The sequence below is a fragment of the Rhinolophus sinicus genome, linkage group LG03 (genome assembly GCF_036562045.2).
Source record: "Rhinolophus sinicus isolate RSC01 linkage group LG03, ASM3656204v1, whole genome shotgun sequence".
Lineage (NCBI taxonomy): Eukaryota > Metazoa > Chordata > Mammalia > Chiroptera > Rhinolophidae > Rhinolophus > Rhinolophus sinicus.
In genome coordinates, this window is record NC_133753.1 from 43,336,203 (window position 1) to 43,358,645 (window position 22,443).

At 34.8% G+C, this 22,443-nt stretch overlaps 1 protein-coding gene across 1 annotated transcript in view; it reads right to left on the reverse strand.

Annotated features, from left to right (window-relative positions):
• The window catches only part of PIAS1 (protein inhibitor of activated STAT 1), a 113,320-nt gene that overhangs the window by 86,141 nt on the left and 4,736 nt on the right, over positions 1–22,443 (reverse strand). The window lies entirely within an intron of this gene.

A 22,443-nucleotide genomic window follows, 5' to 3' on the forward strand; every position in this document is an offset into this window, starting at 1 on the left:
TGAAACACATAAACAGCCCACCTCAAATACCAGATGTATGTAGAATATAAATAACATATTATCAAGTATTACATTCTATACTAACTCTGGAATTTGTTGTACTTAAACTATACCTTTTTTAACCCATTATATGCCAGATACATTCTATACATTCACATGAGTTGTCACCAAATCTTTACAACTCCACAAAGTGTTATCCTTGCTTTACATATGTAGAAACTATTAGGTTGGTGCAAAAATAATTGCAGTTTAAAAGGTTAAATTGCAAAAACTGCAATTACTTTTGCACCAACCTAATAGTTAAGTTAAATAATTTACCTAAGGCCACAGAGCTGCTACTAAGTAGCAGTCAGAATTCAAACCCAGATATGTATGATTCTGAAGCCCTGGCTCTTTCCTTCCACGAAAGCATAAGGAAAAAGACGGAGCTGGAAACATATTACTGGGAAAGCCAGGCTAAGAGTGTAGGAATTCAATCCACATGCCATAAAGTACGTAAGGCTATAGTAAAGAAATCTACTTAACTTTGTTTCACCCTGTGTTCCCAAACTTATTGGGTCACTGTTTCGCCTTTTTACGCAACTATTAAGAGACTACCAATAGGCAATGTCCATCTATAGCAATCTTCTCATTTTAAAGTGGAGGAAAATGGAATCCATAGAGAAGAAATGGCTTACCAAGATCATACATCTACTAACAGCAGAATCCTGACTTACCACCAGTGATGAGGGGAGGTGTTAGAATAGAAGACACATGTAAGCTTACCATTTGCTATTTCCCCAACTGTTTTCTCCCCTCACCTCATACCAAATACCAATACACAAAAGCTAAATTGCCTTCCCTAATTCCCCACCACTCCCTGAGATGACAACCTCCCCCAGCCAATCTTCTAGAAGTTCTTTACAGATTGCAAAACAATTAAAGGAAAAAATAAAATAGTGAGGGGGGAAAAGGTATATAACGAGCTTTATAGGCAATAAAGCTGGTTAATCAAAGAAATACGAGCCCTTCTAATTCTCTGGCCTGGAAAATGCTTTATTTCCTCAAAGTGCAGCTTTTGCCCATTATGCCTTTCCTCACTACTTTTACTGACCATTTTTCCTATCTTTATTTTAGCATTTATCTTGCTGTATTATAATTTTTCTGTTTATACAAGTGATTCCATGACCAGACTGAGGTCCTCTAGGGCACAAGGTCATGTTGCGCTCAGCATCTAACACTAGGGCCTGACAATGGCAGACACTCTTCAATGACTGGAGAGAGAGACAGACAGAGACAGAGAGACAGAGACAAACAAATAAGAAAGGCACACCAGAAGAAGAAAAAGTGGGAGTGGAATCTAGAATGATAAGTTATACAAATAAATGTAACATAAATGCAAATGAAATCCCAAAACCTTATGTTCTGTAGAAGGACTTTTTCCTCTTCATTGGTCTTCTCTTTTTAGTAGGGCATTTCCATCATCAGTTTTCTGAGAATGGGGCATGAAGTATACTTTTTATTCCTTACACTGTGTAAAAATATCTTCACTTACCCATATTTAATAACTGAAATTGACTCAGTAGATAATTCTAGACAGAAACACACGTTCTGTCCAAATTTTGAAGGCCTTTCCTATTGTCTTCTGGGTTGCAGTGTTGCTGTTAAGAAGCCTGGCACCATTCTGAGCCTCGATTTTTCATGGTCACTTTTATATTCCCTGCAGGAAGCTTATAGAAGCTTCTCTTTATGTGCTCTGAAATTCTATAATGTGTCTTGGGAATGAGTTGGTTTTTTTGTCGTTGTTTTTGCTTTTCAATGGTTTGAAGTGATAATTGCTGAGTCTTTTAAAATTCAGATATATGTCCTTCAGTTCTGGGAAGTTTTCTTAAAATAAGCTTCCTTAGACTTTTTTCTGTTCTCTTTCTCCGGTGCCTATTACAGATGCTCCTTGATTTACCTCCCAATAAGCCCATCATAAACTGAAAATATTCTAAGTCGAATATGCATTTAATATGCCTAATCTGCTGGCCATCACAGCCTAGCCTACCTTAAACATACTCAGAACACAACATCCAAAAAAGGCTGGCAACACAGTGCCCTGTAGAGTGTCGACTATTTGACCTGGTGGCCACAGGCCTGACTGGGAGCTGTAGCTCAAGCCGCCACCCGGGATCAGGAGAAAGCACTTTAACTGCGTGTCACCAGCCTGAGAAAAGATCAATGTGTACACCTTTGGCACCATCATAAGTTGAAAAATCATAAGTCAAACCATGCTAAGTCAGGAACCATCTGTATTTAGACACTGGTCTTCCTAGATTGATTCTCTAAATTTCCTTTACTCTATTTTCTTTATCCTCTTGCATTTTATATCTCTTGTCTTTCAGCTCTATTTTCTGGGAGATCTCAACTTTATCTTCTAACTCTTCTATTAAAATTTTAATTTCCATGAGCTCTTTTCTGTTTGCTGCATATTTCTTTTTTTTCTCTTTCCCCTACATCTTGTTCTTATTTTTCCATGAATGCAGTAACTTCTTTTCTCTTTGAGGATATAAATAAATTGGGTGTTTGACATCGTTGTTGTTTTCTTCTGCTCCTTGCACTGTCTCTGTAACCCTGAGTTCTTTTTCGCTGTTTGCTTTGGTCTCTGCCTTTCATGCTTGACATTTTCCTCAAATTAGAGAAAATCCTTGGCTGTACATTTATATCTAAGATACTGAAAAAATGATTAGAAGATTTGTGTGAGTGAGCAGACCAGGGTACTTCATTCTAGAATAATCAGGCAAGAACCTGGCTATTTTGAGGATTCCTTCTGTCTGGTCACTTTTTTTATTTAATAATTGTTTTTTTTTAATTGGGGAATATTGGGGAACAGTGTGTTTCTCCAGGGCCCATCAGCTCCAAGTCGTTGTCCTTCAATCTAGTTGTGGAGGGCACAGCTCAGCTCTAAATCCAGTCGCTGTTTTCAATCTTAGTTGTAGGGGGCGCAGCCCACCATCCCATGCGGGAATTGAACTGGCAACCTTGTTGTGAGCTTGCGCTCTAACCAACTGAGCCATCCGGCCGCCTGTCTGGTCACTTTTGATAGAGAAGAATCCTCCGATCTCCTTCTCTGGCAGTATAAGGTTGGCTTCCAGTGTTCTCACGGCAGAGTAGGGGAATATGGGGCCAGGAAGGGGAAGAGCTCACAATTCAGTAAGATACTTAATCTCTTTTCCAGCTATGTCAAATTTTACAAACACACACACACACGAGAACACTATTCTAACTACAGAGGCAGAAACCACATTCTGAGAAAGATAAATATGTGAACAAGTCAATATTCAAGCAATATCAATAAGTATTGCAGACGGAGCTTTTTGCGATTAAATAGAAAGTGCCAGTTTTATTGTCTCATTAGCTATGACCGCACATCATTAAAGGTCATATCTAAGTTGTGAATGAGAATTAGGTACTTCCTGTTACACAACATAATTATTCTCATTCACACATCCCGCTGCCATAGTTTAAAAGATTAGTCATAAGTAGACTCTATATTCTTAATCTTTTTCTGGTATCAATTTATAATCAATTGTAAACCAAATTAATTTAAAGATAAACAAAACAGGCCTTTAAAAATGTCATAATATTTCATTTATACTTTTTCTATCCACAAAGAAATCATAAAAAATTCTGTAATTGCATTCAGTACAATGTGTACTATAGTACAACAAAAATATCTTAGTCATAATTTTCAAAGTCAGATTCTTCATTCAGTGAAACTGACTTCTGGATCATTTCTAATCCTCTGCATTTGAAACAGTTAATAAGCAGCTGTTAGATTAGCAATTTGTCAACAATGCCCCAGTTCAACCAAAACACCTAGTTGGCCAGTTTCTACTAAAGCAGCAAATCAGGCTGGTTATATACTTCTCCATAATCTTGTTCCACCCAATTTCTTCTTTTATTTTTTTCTCAATATGACTGAAAAATGACCTGTAGTTCCTACTCCTCTAGCTGGTCATCTTCCTCCTCTCCTATTCTAGTCCATCCTATTGGCTGCATTTAGCTCCCACATAATGACACAACACAGAGATCCCATTCTCCCTCAAGCAGAGTATAAACCTAACACTCTCTTGAAATGGTGCACCATGGCTTCAATTTTTGATAGATAACTTAAATATCATCCCCATTTATGTACTATCACATCTGATGAAACATATGGGTATAGCCTTCAAAAAGCTCCTTCTAGATAATTTGAGTGCTAAAATTAACAAACCCAACTAACTTTCTAAAATTTGGATAAAATGTTTTTTCTAATAAAGTTTACCCTTAACTTAAAAATTTAGAGTTCAAATTCTAATACATTGCCAAATTTCTTGCACAGAGGTAGAAAACTATGACTTTTATTTATGGAAAAAGCTGCTCTGCAAACAGATGTTCAATAAATGTTTTATGGACCATTGCATAGGTCCTAAATGAATATGCAGAAAGATGGAACATAGGAACAAACAATTAACAGAGATATACGCTAGTCTTCAGAGACGACACATACAATTATATTAATTAAACACTCAAAAGTTACTATGTGCTAGGCACATGTACAATACATTAGCATACATAAAATTTGGATTTTAGTACTGACAGCCATTAATTTACTAAATAACAATCTTTCAGGGTCTGTTTTCTTACTTCAAAAAATGAGAGATTAAGTAAAGATTCTCAACAGTTCCTTAAAATTTTTAAATTCTATAATGCTATTAACTCTATTGAAAATGAAATCTTTCTTCTTATTTTTCTACTCTTCTGTAAAATACAAACAATCCAAATAATGAAATCTTTCTAGATTAGCAATGTTTTCAATCAAAAATTTAAGTGTCATTTACTTGGGCTGATAGAGTACAAATAATGATAAACTTAATATATGTTAAATGCTTACAATATGCCAATTACATACTAATTATGGTAAACATGATTATCTTATTTAAACCTCACATGAACCCCAGAAACAGATTATTATTATTCCCATTGTATGGATTTAAAAAAAAAAGCAAAACTGACCTATGGATAAGAAAACCCATAGGTCATTTTTCACATAAAATCTAGAATTAAAAAATAATGAGCAGGGCTTTAAGAAATTTTAACTCTATCAAATTATAAAAGATTGAGCATTCTTTCCCAAATCCCCCAACTAAAAACAAACAAAACATTACATTTGCAATTAAGGATACCATCTCATCTAATTTAAGTGTCAGACAAGACAAGAAGCAATGAAAGAAATAGTATACTAGAGAAAGAAACTTACAAGGAGAAAGAGACAAATAATAAAACAAAAAGTGTGAGGAAAAATGCATTGTGTAACTAAACATTCCTTAAATCATAGCCCAAATCTGAGTCCCAAAAAAATATTTAAGGAAAAGCATAGAGAGAAAAGCGTCAAGAGAACTATTTCAGAGTAACAGGTGTACCTACTCAAGGTTAGAGCTAGCAAGTAGCGGAGCTCAGACTCAAAAGTCAGAGTCCACGCAATGCTGCAGAGTACTGACCATGACGGACACTACTACTAGATAATTTGAAATTTTTTTTTGGAAATAGGAGAATCATAGGATCATAACATAAAATAGAACTTTATAAATTATGTCCAACTCTCTATCTGTAACCTCAATTCATGGTTTCCCAGCCTTTGCTTAAACACTTCTAAGAATTCACAATCTAATTTTATAGCAGTCTACATTACTGAAAAGTCTATGAATCGAAATTTTCCCTTAATTTCTACCCAATGATTCTAAAAGTTTGTCCTGGTTGGTATAGCACAGAGTCTATTTTTCAAATGTGTTAAGAAGGCTCTTTTCCTTCAATGCTCTGCATTCTAGACCCTTCCCACCATGATCACTGTCCTCTGAGCATTCTCCCATCCATCCTACTCAAAGTGAATGGAAATAATCCAGATAGTGGTCTGACTAATCCTGCATAGAGCAGTATTACTACCTCTCTTATTATGAACCCACTATTTCTATCTATGTAACTAATAAGGCATTCCCATTTTAGGGTGATTGGTTTATTTTATTTGGGCAAGGGGAAGGATGTGGTATTATGCTTTTGTTTCAGCACGGAGAGGAAGTATGATCCACACATTGTTGTTCATAATAACCTTAAAGTTAACTAAAACCTCTATTCAATCTTTTTACACATGCACTGCTATTAAGTTAAACCTCCTCATCCTCTAATATAATTATTTTTAATTTAAAAGTAGAACTTTATATTTAGTGCTGTTAAACCTTTTTAGTTTTCATTCATCATTCATTCCAGCCTTTCATAACTCTTTTGAAGAACTGCACCCTACATCTTCTATTGCAGCACTTGTCACACAGTGTAAATTGTTGATTTTCTAGTCTATGTCCTCCCCCTGGACTGTGAGTGTTTGAAGGACAAGCGCTTATCTCTATATCACTTATGCTAAGTATAGTACATGACACCTACTAAATGCCCAAGAGATGACGATGACAAACTAACTCCCCTTGATTCTGTCATCTAACATAGTCATTTTTCCCAGTTTTGTGCCATCTATAAAATCTGAGAATTCTGCCAATTTTGTCATTCTTAAAACTTGGGGGCCGGCCCGGTGGCTCAGGCGGTTGGAGCTCCGTGCTCCTAACACTGAAGGCTGCCGGTTCGATTCCCACATGGGCCATTGCCAGATGGCTCAGTTGGTTGGAGCGCGTCCTTCTCAACCACAAGGTTGCCAGTTCGACTCCCGCAAGGGATGGTGGGCTTTGCTCCCTGCAACTAGCAACGGCAACTGGACCTGGAGCTGAGCTGCGCCCTCCACAACTAATACTGAAAAGACAACAACTTGACTTGGAAAAAGTCGTGGAAGTACATACTGTTCCCCAATAAAGTCCTGTTCCCCTTCCCCAATAAAAACTTTAAAAAAAAAAAAAAAACGGGCTATAACAGGGTCAATACTATACAGCCCTGTGGAACACGGTAAGCGATTTCCCTCCAGGTAACAATAAAATTTAAGGTTACAAATAAGATTATTCAATTACTTAGGATTCGGATAACTATTTTTCCCCAGGATTCCCCAATCTTAAGATAGTCAATAAACACTGTACAGGGTGCACAAGAAAAATAATTAAAGTTATCACATTTCAGTCTTGATTTGAGGATTTCAGAGAAAAACAAGTTTAGAAAAAGATGTACACGAATGTTCTAAAAAGTCCTAGGAATGATTCCTCACAAACTACAGAGAAATATTAAAAAGACAAAAAGAGGCTGCAGGAGAAAGTTCTTGAAGTCTTGCAATGACAGCTTGCCTAAGTATTCTTTTAAATCCCATCAGAAATCTATTAATGAAATACTCCTTCCTTTTCTACACAAAACAGAACACTTTCACCCAATTATTCGACTAGTTATAAATAAGAGAAACAACTTCACAACAAAAATGTCCTTTATTCTACATAAAGTAAAATTTTTAAACTACTACAAAACTTACACAGATCATAATCTTCAGGACAGATCGTTATGATTAATATTTACATGCAAAGTTTTTATAGTAGTGAAAGCAAGTTTAAGAATATATGCATATTCTCTTTGGAAAAATTCAATTAATGTACATAAAAATATATTTCAAAGTGAGGACCATGAAAACATACTAATACTCTTCCTGAAATTTATGGAGGAGGGAAGATGAGCTACTCACAAACCTCTGATACTCTAACAGCATCCATTTTAACATATGCAGAATACTAACAAACAAACAAAAAAAGCAATGCCAAAATTACTGACAAGAAAGGACTCATTTTTTAAAGCAGGGAAATAGGAAAAAAAATGTTTAACTATTATGTGTAAAGGACAATTTATAAACTAGCCAACAAAAGAAAGAAATTACTATGGTTATGCTAAAAGAGTAGTTTAGCTTTTGTTGCCATTAGAAAGTGAAATATAAGCTTATCATAATCATTTAAAAAGAACAATAAGTAGAAACCTACGCTTAATGCCTTTTCTTAAATATATAACTAATCAAATTCCACGGCATTTCTCCAAATACTCAAAGCATCCAATGTTCTTTAAGGTAGAAATTCAATTCTTTATTTCCTAAATCTAGAAGGCATACTTTTCCATTTGAGGATCAAAACATAAAGACAGACTCTGTAACAGAGGAGAAATAATATCTATCACTGCATCCTAAGTCTAAAATGCTAAAAAGAAACAAATGCAAGCATATTGCCTAGTTTGGAAGAAATAACACCGAAAATGCCTTTAAAAATCTGTTCAACAAATTAGTATTCAATTCTCAAAGTTCCTCTAATAACAAAAATGCAGTATTTTTCAGGAAAATGTAATTGAAGTTATATTTTTTAAACTTCAAATTTTACCTATTTTAATACAGTTAGCTGCCTAGATAACACCAAACTCCCAAAATAAAACTTACAACTAAGATGCAATCTGACTGCACTTCACATTAAAGAGCTCCAATTTAAATGATCGGATACTCTAAATCAGCATTTCCCAAACTAGGTTCACAGTGTTAATAGATACTCAGAGAAATAGGGTTCTGTGGCAAAACAAGTTCAGGAAATTCAAAATTCTTTAATTCGCCACCAGGCCCTCCCTTCTCAAATCATATTAACACACTTAAAGATCCAAGAAGTCCAGCAGAAAGAAATATGTTAATTTTACATCTAATATTTTGCAAATTTACTTGGCCACAAAACCCTTCTCTATTATTATCATTGTTTAATCTATCATCATCTCATTTCTTAGCACTTCATAAAAGAAGAATTCTGGAAAAAACTCCAAGATCTTCAAGTTTTCCAGGGGTTCCATTTTATGCCTGTTGTTCTGACAAAATTGTTAAAAGCACCTCCTTCCACTCTTACGTGTCCCAATTTGGATGATAAATTAACAAAACACATGCTGTGAAACATGTGAACTACCTTTACCAAATGTCAAATGAACACGGCCATGTTACTGCTACAGTTAAAATGTTATGTAGATGATTAATCTTCATCTGTTTTCCCAAACTTCTGAAAGAATTTTTCACTAGCAATACTATATATATTTTCAAAATACTCTGAACTACTGAATTCTTGCTGACTAAACTCACGAACGAAACAGATGTAGATAGCGAAAAGTATCTGTAATTGCATAATTTAAAAGAGCCCATTAAAGAGCCCATTGTAAGGAAAGGACAACTCTTAAACCCATTCAAGTAGTCCACAAAAGATGTTTCAAGTTAAAACATATTTTAAAAAATTATTCCAGGCCTTAATTGTGAGAGTGCCCCCAAATTCTTGCCATTTTTCACTTACCCCAATCTTCCTGGGTGACCTGATCCATCTCATGACTTCAAAATGTCATTTCTAAGTTAATGATTCCCAAATCTTTATTTCCAGCCGTGCCTTTGTCTCCTGAATTACAAATGCACTTGTCCCAGAAGTTTGCAACATATCCAAACCAACACATCAAATTTCTCTCAACCCCCCAAAAAAAAATCTCACATCTTCCATCTACCTAACCAGTTTTCAGAGACAGAAACTCCTACCCCACTTTCTCCTTCACTCCCACCGAGCCATGTCACTCCTCCTGCCTGACAATGTCTCAGTCCCCACCCCCACCACCATCGTGCAGTCTCTCGTGGCCTCTTCCCCACATCTGCAAGACTCAACTACCTGTTCTCCTTGTCACCAGTATTAGCCCACCCAAGTCATTCTCCATACTAGTGAGCTTTCGAAAATACCGTGTTTCCCCGAAAATAAGATCTAACCGGACCATCAGCTCTAATGCGTCTTTTGGAGCAAAAATTAATATAAGACCCGGTCTTATTTTACTTATGTGCTCCCCAGTTTAACCCAAGCCCTTATGCTATATGTTAGAGAGGCCCTGTTTCCTTGTTTTCTACCAAACTATAAGTTCTGTCTATACAGACTGTCTTATTCACTATCAATGAATCTGAGTAATGATGGTATGGCTTCTCTTTTAAGTGTTATGAACCATACTGGTAGGGCAAACCTAGCAGGAATTATACATATTCTCTCCCACAAATAAAGACATTATATAATTCAGCCCAGTGCCAGCTCAGCATGTTACCAGTATCCAAACAATAATTTACTTAGCTTGGACAGCTAAATTACAGAATTTTATTCTTAATCCTACAAAGAATAGAAAGTTACAAAAACTTTTCAAATTGCAGGAAATGTAGGGATGGATAAGAGGCTGACATAAAAAAAGTCAATCTCACTGAAGAATAAATAAATTGGAAAGGGAAATTAAGACGAGATGAATTTAAAGGTTGCTGGTTAATTGCAATATGAAACTATGGGAGTCTGAAATAATGAGGGTGGTAGTTCAGAGAGACGTAACATTAAGAAAGATTTAACAAGATTTGGATGTGGACAAAGTTCGTAGTTCAAATGGTTCAGAAATAGGGAAGCCTTCCTTAAGCGCCCAAACTAAATGAAGTCTCCTTGTTATATGTGCTTACAGAATTTTGTCCTTTTCCTTTATAGAACTTAAACACAGTTTCAGACTCACAATTTCAATGTGAAACGTTCTGCTAATAATCTGTTCTCAACTTTCCAGAATCTGCATCACTCTCTTATGTAGATCTCTACAGATGGATCTACTGGGTGTTCCATAAACATACTGTAATGTTTTCTTTCCTCATTACCTTTGTTCATGCTGTTCCCTCTGCTTGACATAACCTCCCTGGAATCACTATCAAAAGTCTTCTCTCTTAAGAGCCAGTTTGAAATCAGAGTAACCAGAAGTGACTATTTTTTTTCTCTTAGGAATACTTTTATTTACATGGTTATTCCTTTTATAATGCTTTCTATTATACTTGCTCTAAACATTTCTCTCCTCCACAAGAATGATGCATACTCCTCGAGGTCAGCTAAGGGGCAGCGGGAACAGAAGTTGTGAATGTTGTGAATAGAAGGGAATTCCAAGCACAAAGAACAGTAGGAGATAAAGTACCAGAGAACTCAATGGAAATAAGTCTAAGAGATGTCCACGCCCTCTCCCAAAGAATTCTTATACTGGGTTCTACCTACAGAGGTCTTTCGTCCTAATCCTCACAAGACTTATTGGTGATACTATTTCTAGAAAACCAATGTCCAAAAGAAATATAATGTAAGCTGCAAATGCGAGCCACACACGTAATGTCAAATTTTCTACTAGCTACATTTTTTAAATAAGTTAACAATATATTTTACTTAACCAAATCTATTCAAAATATTACCATTCCAACATATAATCAATATTAAACAATTGTTGAGATACTTTCCATTTTTTTAATACTCTGTCTTTGAAATCCAGCGTATATTTTAAACTTACAGCAAATCTCAATTCCAACTAGCCACATGTCAAAAGCTCAATACCTACATCTAATTAGTGGCTACAGTATTGAACAGTGCAGACTTGAAAAATATTCCTGTCATTCACTGAAGGTTTTAGCACCTGCTTCAATTACCCAGGCTCCAATCCCATACCCTGGGCTGTATTTCTTAACTCCTTATTACTCTCCATCCTCAGCCACTTACTTCCATGGCCACATTTTGGACCTTTCCAGCAGAACCTGCACCATCTCCAAAATCACTAATTCATACACTCTATTCTCCAACTACCACCTCCTATTTTTACTTGCATAAGAACCTCTACTGCAACAATTCAACTTCACAGACAGCTCTAATTCATTGATGCTATCACTAGCCATCAGGCCCCTCAGGTTCAGCTTAGTAAGATTCCATGGTACATCATTAAACATTCCTTTGCAAAATTCCCTTCCCCTTCTATGCCTGGCACACTCAAATGGTTCTAACTTTACAACTCTGGACAGAGAAGAATGAATGCACACAGGCAAACAGATGTTACTACAAATCCATAATCATTCATCTCAATGAGCACAGGCATCCCACTGGATTTTCCAATAAGCCAGCAATTCCCACAATTATTATTTCAGATCTTTTCCTTGCTTCCTCCAAAAACTACCTTTAGAAAGCGTGCATAAAACAAATGACTATTCAACTTTCTTTAACAATGCATTCAATACTATAATTTGATATTCAAAAAAAAGTCCAAAATAAAAAAAAACAGCATTTTTTGCTAATCATAAAAACATGTGCTCTTTAAAACTATTCAGATACAGATGGGTGAAGAGAACCAAACTATTTTTCATATACCTATCAGAATACTAGAATGTAAGTTTCACAAGGGCATAGACTCAATCTATTTCATTCCCAACTGACTACTGTGTATCTAACAGTATCTAGTACATAAATCAGTCCTAATTTTGGAATGACTAAGAACACCGCTTTAAACAATTGTGATATGAAAAGCCAAACATGAAATAGGCAAACGGGGAAGCGAGTGGATGTTTTCAAGATTTAGCCCAGAATATATATAGCCCAGTAAAGGAATAATTCTTTTTACTTTACATAAAACTTTTTTAAATGTATCAAACAAAATAATGGAGAAAAATATATAAAGTGTAACAGATTTTAATGGTTTATGCTTCCACCAAAAAGCTAGACTTTTGTCTTAACTCTGATTCTACTTCTTGGATTACAGCAGGGACACATGTGTGTATAAATCTAAGCACTTTTCAAGACTTAAGCAACTGTGGATCACTGAGGTAATTAACGTAAGTCCCTTCTTATTCCCCAAACATCATTAAGCATAATTGCTAGATTCTGTGGGCATGTAGATTTGCCATAGTTATGCATATTTTCAAAATGAGGTCTCCAAAACTTTCCTCTCCACCTCCACCTACAAATTCCTCCTCTTCAAAGAATACTATATGAAATTTGGTGATTTATAAGACAATGATATAATTAAATGGTTTAATTAGAAGTAATGGCATTAAAACAACCTTACAAGTAAATAATATACAAACCTAGTATTTCACTACCAGTTTTGATTTTTCAAGTAACATATCAATAGCAGTTACCTGGGAAGAAGTGGGGAAGAGAGAGGAGGAGGGTGCACAAAAACAGGCCTCAAAGTTTTGAGATACTCTATTAAGTTTGGTGTTTGTTTTATTAGTCTTCTATAAGTTACACATTCTTCTACAAAGTTATACAGATTATATTGTATATACTATACATTTATTTTTTTAAAGCAACCTAGCTTTGTCTCAGAACACAATTTATATTATCACTCAATATAAATCTTACTTCAACATTGGCAACTACTTAAGAATGGTTATCATATATTAATATAGTTTGTATTATGAGCTTCACAGAAAGTTTACAATGTCCACCAGTTACATATGAACTGACCAAACACAAATATCTACCACATTCCCTCCCTAAAAGGAAACAAAAAGACAGTAAAGGGAGAAAGTTAATTCACAAGGACAAAGAGCAAAAGACAGACTGATTGATTAAAAGAAAAAAGGTAAAGGCAGAGGTCCAGTCCTCAAACAAAACAGAGAAAATGAAAGGGGGAAAATTACTAAGTTACTAAAGGATTAATACAGGGAAATTTCCAAGAAATGAAGGATATGTGTCTCTAGACTGGGCCACCAATCAAGTACCTTAGCATAGTGACCGAAAAATATCCACATTAATGCATTTCATCATGAAGATTGAGCACACCATGAATATAGATTCCTAAATCCTCCAGACAGGTCACATGCAAAGGTTCAAAAACTGAGATGCACCCCTGAAGCTGAAGCTGAATAATACTGAATGTCAACTATAATTGAATATATATATAGTCACGGGATGTGGAGTACAGCATAGGAAGTAGAGTCAATGGAATTGTAACAGCTATGCCAGAAGGGTAGTACATTGGGGGCGGGGGGTTATCATTTTGAGAGGGGTGTAAATGTCTATTACATTGTTTTGTACACCTGAAACTAATAAAAAAAAGGATCTGAAATGTACCCTGTACAATGTGGAAATCATCTTCAGTTTGTTACAAAAAAGCAAGAGTAAAGAAAATGTCTATACTAACTGTTCAAAATTATATCATATTTCAAACTGTCTAGAGTTTCACTCAAGAGATAAAATGACTAGAAAAATTTTCTGAAAGTTAAGATTTGTCAAAAACTGAGTAACTTTGAGTAAGACCATTATTAAAGTTCAATGTTGACTCTATTTAAACTTATTTTACTCCTAAGACTTTCTGGTTACTTTAATTTAGCTCGGCAAAATAACTAACCTAAAAATGAACACTTTAAAACCATGGGGCGGGGATGGGGTACAGAGGGCAGGTAGCTGGACAGGAAAGACACAGGAATCTCAGAACAAGAGACTTTATATAAGTTTTTCAAAAGAATGAGTTATGGTAACTAATTTTTAGCAATCTAAAACATTCATATGTGGATGAGAAAAAACAGTTAATTTTCTTAAATAATTCAGGAATGTAGAGATTCAAAGTTAAGCAAAAATTATACAAATCAACATAATTATGATGAAAGATAGTATCTATCTGTCTGTCTACCAGATTGGATTGCTTTCCATCAGGAATTGTGGTTTAATTATCTTTGTATACTGACGACTAGCACAGTACCAGACACAGTATACACTCAAATATTTACTGAATAAATAAGTGCATGAGAAGGCCTAACTATATAGAAATTAAAACAAGTTCTCTCTCTCTCTTTTATTTTTAAGGAGGGCGCAGCTCATAGTGGCCCAAGGGGGGATCGAACGGGCAACCTTGGTGTTATTAGCACCATGCTCCAACTGAGCTAACTGGTCACCCCAAAACAAGTTCCCTTTAATACCACATTTTTAATGAGCTAAGACTACAGCTCATAAAGGAAAAATACTAAAGAATCAAATAATTTTTAAATCAAATGAAAAATTTATTTCATATTCATAAGGTATTATTTACTTCTTCAATCAAATACCCTAAATGCACAGCTAATTACTAAGAGTTTGAGTTGAACTATTTGCACTTCACATAGATATCACTTTTTCCCTTGGTTAACTTTATCTGTAAAATCATCTTGGATGGAGGACAAACCCTCTGAATTCCAACAGCACTCACAGCACGCTCACCACCACCTCCCTCCTTTCCCCTCCCCCCCATACAGACACAAATATAATCATCCTCAGACTCCGTTCCTTCAAATGAATTATGCAGTTAGGATGACAAATGTTTATACAACAAAAGAAGGGCCACTTTTACTAAAGTTACAAATAAAACTGAAATATTTGCAAAACAAAATGTTCATTACCATCCTCCACATTCAATACAATCACCTGTTAAGATCAGCAGATTCAGAAAACTAATAACTCAGTGGAGTATGAAGTATTTACCTACAATCAAGTATGTTCTAAACAATCATCAACCAAACTATAGGTAGCAAAGTTGAACCTACTGAATAGAACAATCTATTCAATACTTATAAGCACATTTTGTTTACATGCAGATGCTGCTGCTAATTACAAATGCATCTTCTCTAACATTCTATTAGGCATAGCAGAGTTGCCACTTGGAAAAACTTTTTTTAAATAGTTGCCACATATACCAAGAAGTAACTTTTTAAAAATAGTCTGGAATTAAGGGTTATTAATTTTCACTGTTCATCCTTCCTATTAGTCTGAACTATTCCTGGGATTACTACCTAAATTCAGGAGTGAAAACTAATGGCTATCTTAAATTTATGTTCTCTTCCCTAATTAGGATTCAATTAGACACAAAATATCATACTTTTTTAAAAAAGATCTTTCACCTTTAAGATGTTACTTTACTTTGAAATCACATATTAGAATAACTTTTGCAACAAAAAATCTTCCTTTCCCAGTCTTACTTTGACACTCTAAGGAAAGAGGCTTGAGGAATACAGAGGCTGAAGTTTTTCAAATACAACTCTAAGGAAAGGTAGAAAGAAACTGAAAAGCATTCAGTCTTATAATTGCTAGATCCTGTAATTTCTATATCCTACATTAATTCCACAAGAGGGAAAGAAAGAAAACAAAATAGGTCCAATGCAAATCAATCAACTTAGATATTTGGTAAGAGCTAATAAGATCTGAAGAGGAAATCATTGGCCAAAATTAGGTTAGGGGGCATCTGTACGGAGTTTTCATTTATCCAAGCTATTTCCATCTCCTACCTCAGAAAAAACGGCAATCAAGGATTGAAGCATAACAGTGAGAAAATAAAAAGTTATACCATTCCCACACCGTTACTAATTTAAAGTATTTGGAGCACATTCATTGAATGCAATGCAAGCCATTACTGCTTAGTGTTTTCTATAAAGATACAATTAAGCAGTTTCTGCTTAGCAAACTTGCCTTGTAAATGGATCACTATTATCTATAAGCAAACTATTTTTTCTTTTAAATTATAAGAAATATCATGGGTGAAAAAGTGAAAAAGATATTCCTATTTTAAAATAGACTCCTGTACTATGAATCTTGTAAAAAGAGTGTTCAGTTCTCAACAGTGTTCAGGTTCTCGGACTCTTTTATAGTCTTGAAAATGGAGTAACTACCCAAAAAAACGTTGATTAAATCTGTTCATATTTACTGCATTAGAAATTAAAACAGAAATTTTTTAAACATTTAGTATCACTTAAAAAGTCATTATTTGTTAGCATAAATCATGTATTAAATTTTTTAAAATTGTATTCCAAAACAACCAAAAATTTAGTGAGAAGACTGTCAGTGTTTTACATTTTTGCAAATCTCTTAAATGCCTGACTTAATAAAGAGAGCCTGATTCTCATATCCGCTTTTACATTCAATCTGCTACATTAGGTTGTTTTGACTAAAGTACTATATGAAGAAAATTCAGACTCCCGCAGATATGCAGCTGGAAAAAGATTAAGTATTTCAATAGCCTTTTCACACAACTGTGGATATTCTTTGATCCCTCACCAAAACTAAACAGTGGCAGTTTCTTAAAGGGTGTTACAATATGGAATCTAAAACCCTATCTATGAACATTTCCTACTCTGATATATTGAAATCCATTGGTCTATCTTCCATTTCAAATGGCTCTTTTTCACCCATGCATAATTTTGTAACACTAAGCATTGGTTATTTAGAAAATACTGGTTCACTGAGTTACATGGTTCTTTCAAATGTTGACACTTGCACTACACAACTTCAATATATCACAGTCATAACTACCACTGATTGTATTTTTTTAAAAACGTCAAGTACTGAGAAACTGTCAAGCTCACAGTAGCAAATATAAGTCTTCAAAATTCTATTTTGGCTTGAATTTTATCATTAGCAACAAAAATAGTCAGTTGTTTTTCTTGCAGTGACAGGATCACTTTGTTTACTTTTGAGAAAATGTCTGCTGAATACCCAAGTCTAAATAATCACACTTCGTCAGTATTGAGTTCTTTCATGTAAAAATGTTCATGAAAAAAGTGGGGGTTTCAGTTTGCAACCCAAAACAAATGCACAAACGCTTCTCCTCAAGACGACTGTTCTTCAGCATTTAGAAGGGCTTTCCTCATACTTTCCATTTCATCATACACAATAGTATTAAAAAGACATGTACTCAAGGGTCAAGATTTAATAAAATTAAAACTTTTACTGCTTCATAAAGGACATTCTTAAGTGAATCTGGCTGGTGTTTTTTTTTGACTGAGCATGCCTAGTGGTGAATAGTGCAGTGACTACCAGTACGACGCGCTGCCACTGCCGTAACTCATGCTGATGTGCCAGCAGTTTTTCCCCTCACTGCACCATCAGTGCAAATGTCAACCTAGGGGAAAAGCAAATCATGTCCTGGTATTATGCTGAAAGCAGTTTTGACAGACCCTCTGAAATGGTTTTGGGGATTAACAGGGGTCCACAGACCAAACTTTGTAACAGCTGGATTAGAGGAAAGAAATTGAGAAGACAGTCATAACTCAATGGCTGATGGCCTAGAGGAGGGATTGTGGAGAACTACATGGGAGGCATGAAAACAGGAAGGGACTATAGACCCCTAGGGTTATTAGCACATTTCCAAACAGAGGCTTTGGTTCTCTTAAGCAATGATGTACCCAGCATATCTACCCAGTAGCTGATCTTTTTGTTTTTAAACTTTTCATTTTAAAACTGTTTTAGATTTACAGACATTGAGAGTTCCCTTATACGCCACACGCAGTTTCCCCATTATTAGCATTGCATCCATGTTACACACGATGAACCAATATTAACACATTATTATTAAAGTCTACTTTATTCAGATTTCCTTAGTGTTCATCTAACATCTTTTTTTTTCTGTTCCAAGATCCCATCCAAGGTACCACATTGCACTTAGTGGTCATGTCTCCTTAGGCTCCTCTGTGCTGTGACAGTTCTGATCATTTTTCAACACTCCTCTCCTCCATGTGACAAAATTCTTTTCACTAATAATAACTAAATAAAACAAATATGGCCAGGAAAAAAAGGCAGTCAGTAAAAACTTTCTTTTATTGAACTTCATATATACAATGTCAAATAAAAATGGTATTCCATTTAAAAAGCAGCTAGTTCAGTGCACATTTCCAACAAGTGCACAAGTTCTTTTCCTTGAGTTAACCACTGGATTTGGTATGCAGTGAAGTGCTTTACAGGTACTTTTCATTTCATCACACAAAATACATTTTTAAATGTATTCAAGGAATGAGACATAATAAAATTATTAAGTTGTATTGTTTCATCAAGGACAATAAGTGTAACTGGCATTTATATTTTAATTTCAAGTGCAAGGTGATGTACTAAACTTGTACAGTTTAGTGCCACTGCCTTAATTCCTGCTAAAGCAACAGCAATTTTACCCACTGTTTAGTTTGCAAGTGCAAATAATGCCTTATTATTATTAGGAAAATAGCTTTGACCTGGAGGACCCCTCAGAAAGAGTCTGGAGAACCACCATGGAACTGGGAAATAGACTTTGAGAGCCACTGTAATAGATGATGAATTACTTGTATGATAACAAAAGATAATTTTTAGTAAATATTCCATTATAACAAGAGTGCTTAAATACACACATACTTGGTGATATACTCAAACCACTGGTAGCCTGGTACCACACATACTGTTAGAATTTAAACAGATAGCGAATGACAGAGTATGATAGATACTTCTTGAATAAATAACAATTACCAAGTACCCATCATAAGCTAGAATCTGAGCTAGGTGCCTCTACATTGCCTTTCTTGGGTAACTTACAGAAGCCCATAGACCAGAATGATGATTTTTAAAGTGAGAAAAATATTTATCCTGAAATCTTTCAGATCTTTTTTTTTTTTTAAGGTTAGACCTACATGACTACAAGAAAAAGTCTTAAAATTCACCAAAGCACAAGACTGCATGTTAAATTCTATTTTAAGCACTATGCCATGCATGAAGCTAAAAACAGACATGCTCACATTCAGAAACCCAAAAACAAAATGAACTGCTTTGGGGGCGGCTGGTTGGCTCAGTTGGTTAGAGTGCATTGCTCCTAACACCAAGGTTGCCGGTTCGATTCCCATATGGGCCACTGAGCTGTGCCCTCCACAACTAGACTGAAAACAATGACTTGATCTGGAGCTGATAGGTCCTGGAAAAAACACACTGTTCCCCAATATTCCCCAATAAAAAATTTAAAAAAAAATGAACTGCTTTGGCTATGTCTTGTCAAAACCCCATAAGACCCTACATTCCATTTTTCCTTAAGCATTACCTGTTATAGTTTTCATTTCTTTTTTTGAGTGGAACCCCAAAATTAATACTATAGAGGTTACATTAAATATGGCAATTATTTTTTAAAAGAACAGTGCAGCAAAACCATCAAAATAAGTCAAGAATTTTTAGACCTATACATTGATAAGTTCAAGAGGTAAACCTATGTAAACATACATATGAAATATTTACTGCTAAGAATAATGAGCCTATCTCATTTTGGAACATGTCATGAAAAGATCTTCAATATGTGTTAAGTGAAAAAGGCAAGTCAAAGGATACTATATATAGTATGATCCCATTTACGTTTTTAGAAAATATATTTATGTACATGTACATTCATTTAGTAAATACTGAGTTCCTTCTATGTGCCTAGTTTGTTCTGCATCTAGATACATACGCATACAATAAATTACAAATATTATAGACACACATAATTAAATGCCCACAAAGAAAAATGAATAGCTCAGACACAAAAGGCTATATATATGATTCCATTTATATGAAACTTCCAAAACAGGCAAATCTACAGACAGAAAGTAGATTAGCGGTTGCCTAAGGATGAGGTGAGTTGGGGGCAATAGGGGTGATAGCTGAAGAGTGCACGATTTCTTTCGGAGGTAAGAAAAATATTCTAAAATTGGTTGTGGTGATGGTTGCACAACTTGTGAATATATTAAAAACCATTTAATTGTGCACTTTAAATGGATGAACTGCATAGTATGTAAATTATATTTCAATAAAGCTGTTATGCTGTCCCCACCAAAAAAAAAAAGGATACTAAAATAGTTGCAGGAGGAGAGGGGTGAAGATAATGAAGGCTGTTAAAATTTCACACTATTTTACTGCCATATCATTGCAATGAAAACTGTATTTATTATTTATATAAGGTAAAGAAATGTAAATAAACCTAAAACAGTCTTTCATAAATTATTGCGGATTTAATGTTGCTCAGGTTCCTCTAAGAAGTAGCCATAAAAAAAATAAATTGTGAAGATATGACCCTATCTCAGAACATTTACAATTTAGACTGACGAACAGATGTGTGCATCAGGCCCCTCACTAACAGAAATCTGGAACATAATTTGTTCATTTGACAAATCTTAAGTACCTATTGTGTCCACAGGGAAGGGATGGGGGAGAATGGAGTGGTGTACAAAGCAGAACACTAGTCAATAAAAAGAAGCAACCTAACAGCTCTGGCTTCAAGTTAAGGACTTTTGCAATATAATGGAGGTGACAACACAAACACACACACACACACACACACACACACACACACACACAGAGGGGCCTGGGGTCAGACTACAGAAAATCTTGAGTACCAAACCAAGAGTTAAAACTTTATCCTGTTTTCAATGGAAAGCCATTGGAGTGACAGGATGAAAGCAGTGCTGGGGAAAATTAACCTGGCACCCAAAGGGAGGAAATTGAAAGCAGAGAACAGTAGGAAAGGTAAGAAAGAGATGAAGTTTTAAAAAATAGGAATATATGCAACAGTCCTCTGAGGTTAGTGATATTTCAAAGTTACTACGTAGTAATGTTCAGAGTTTATGTTTGTTTTGTTTGCTCGATCTAAGGTGAAGCAGAAAATTTTAAAAGGTGGTTTCTTCACTTTGATGAATTTTAGAAATGCATGGCAAAAATGTTTACCAGAAAATTCTGAGGGAGGAAGGACTGGGGGAGTTATCTTTTCATGGGATACCAATGAAGCCAAGGGTTGAGGGAATCAAAAGCAATGGGAGTTCCACACTTTTTAACATGGAAGGGGAATTATAATAACAAATATTTTGTAGTTCGAGGAGCACAACGTGTATGGCAATTAGCACTGCTGATAAATTTGATAGTAAAGGATAACTAAGTACCTTTAAATTTCTCTATCACCTATTTAAAAAAAATTCTAATGATACAATTTATTACATAAATGCAGGTTTAGGTGGGGACCAAATATGACATATCCAATTTATAGTATGATCAATTTCACACCTTTAATTTTACCAACTGTCCCTTCTATAATGCAATATTTTTCAGATGTTGCACGAATAATATTCTTGACTCAATTCACATATGCATTTATTAATTGATTTAACCTATAAAGTTTCCTTTTTAAAACAGAAAAATGTTTTCATTGCCTACATAACATCCTTTCTGTAACAGTCTCCTGGAAGCAATGCTACTTACCAATCTAATACTATGACAACACTTCTCTGTGAGATTAAAATAACAAGTAAGGCAAATTTTCATTTCCACTTTCTCTATATTAATGTTTAGCAGAGCTGTTTTTTAATGCCAGTTAAAAACAGATGAGCATCTAAACAAGGTACATAATCTTGCAATATTTGATTGTGATATAATTTCCATAATCAAACACTTGAAATAAATTATACATGCTATTTCATAATCTATTTCATATTTATCAAATGTTCTGACTCAGAAGCAATGTTTACTTACATTTTATAAAATCTATCTCTGTCATAAAATAATAATACTGACAGGTTTATGAAAACAAACAATAAAGGTATAGACGATATCAAGAATTACTTGATATCAAATCAGGAATCACTTATTTCACTCACACTCCATCTAACCAAAATACCACTGCATTGCTTCCTAAAATACCAAAAGGTCTGTCATATTAATATATTTAGTTAGAATTAAATATTTGAAAACTTTTATATCAGGCTGTTGTCAAGACATTGTTTAAAATAGCAAAAAAAGTGGAAATAATCTTAATTGTCCAATGATAAGGGACTAGCGGAATAAAATATAATGTTACCTTTGAAATGATCGTATAGACCTATGTTTACTAACCTGGAAAGAGCCATGAAAATAGATTACAAATGAAGACTAGTGTGATCTCTTTTTGTGA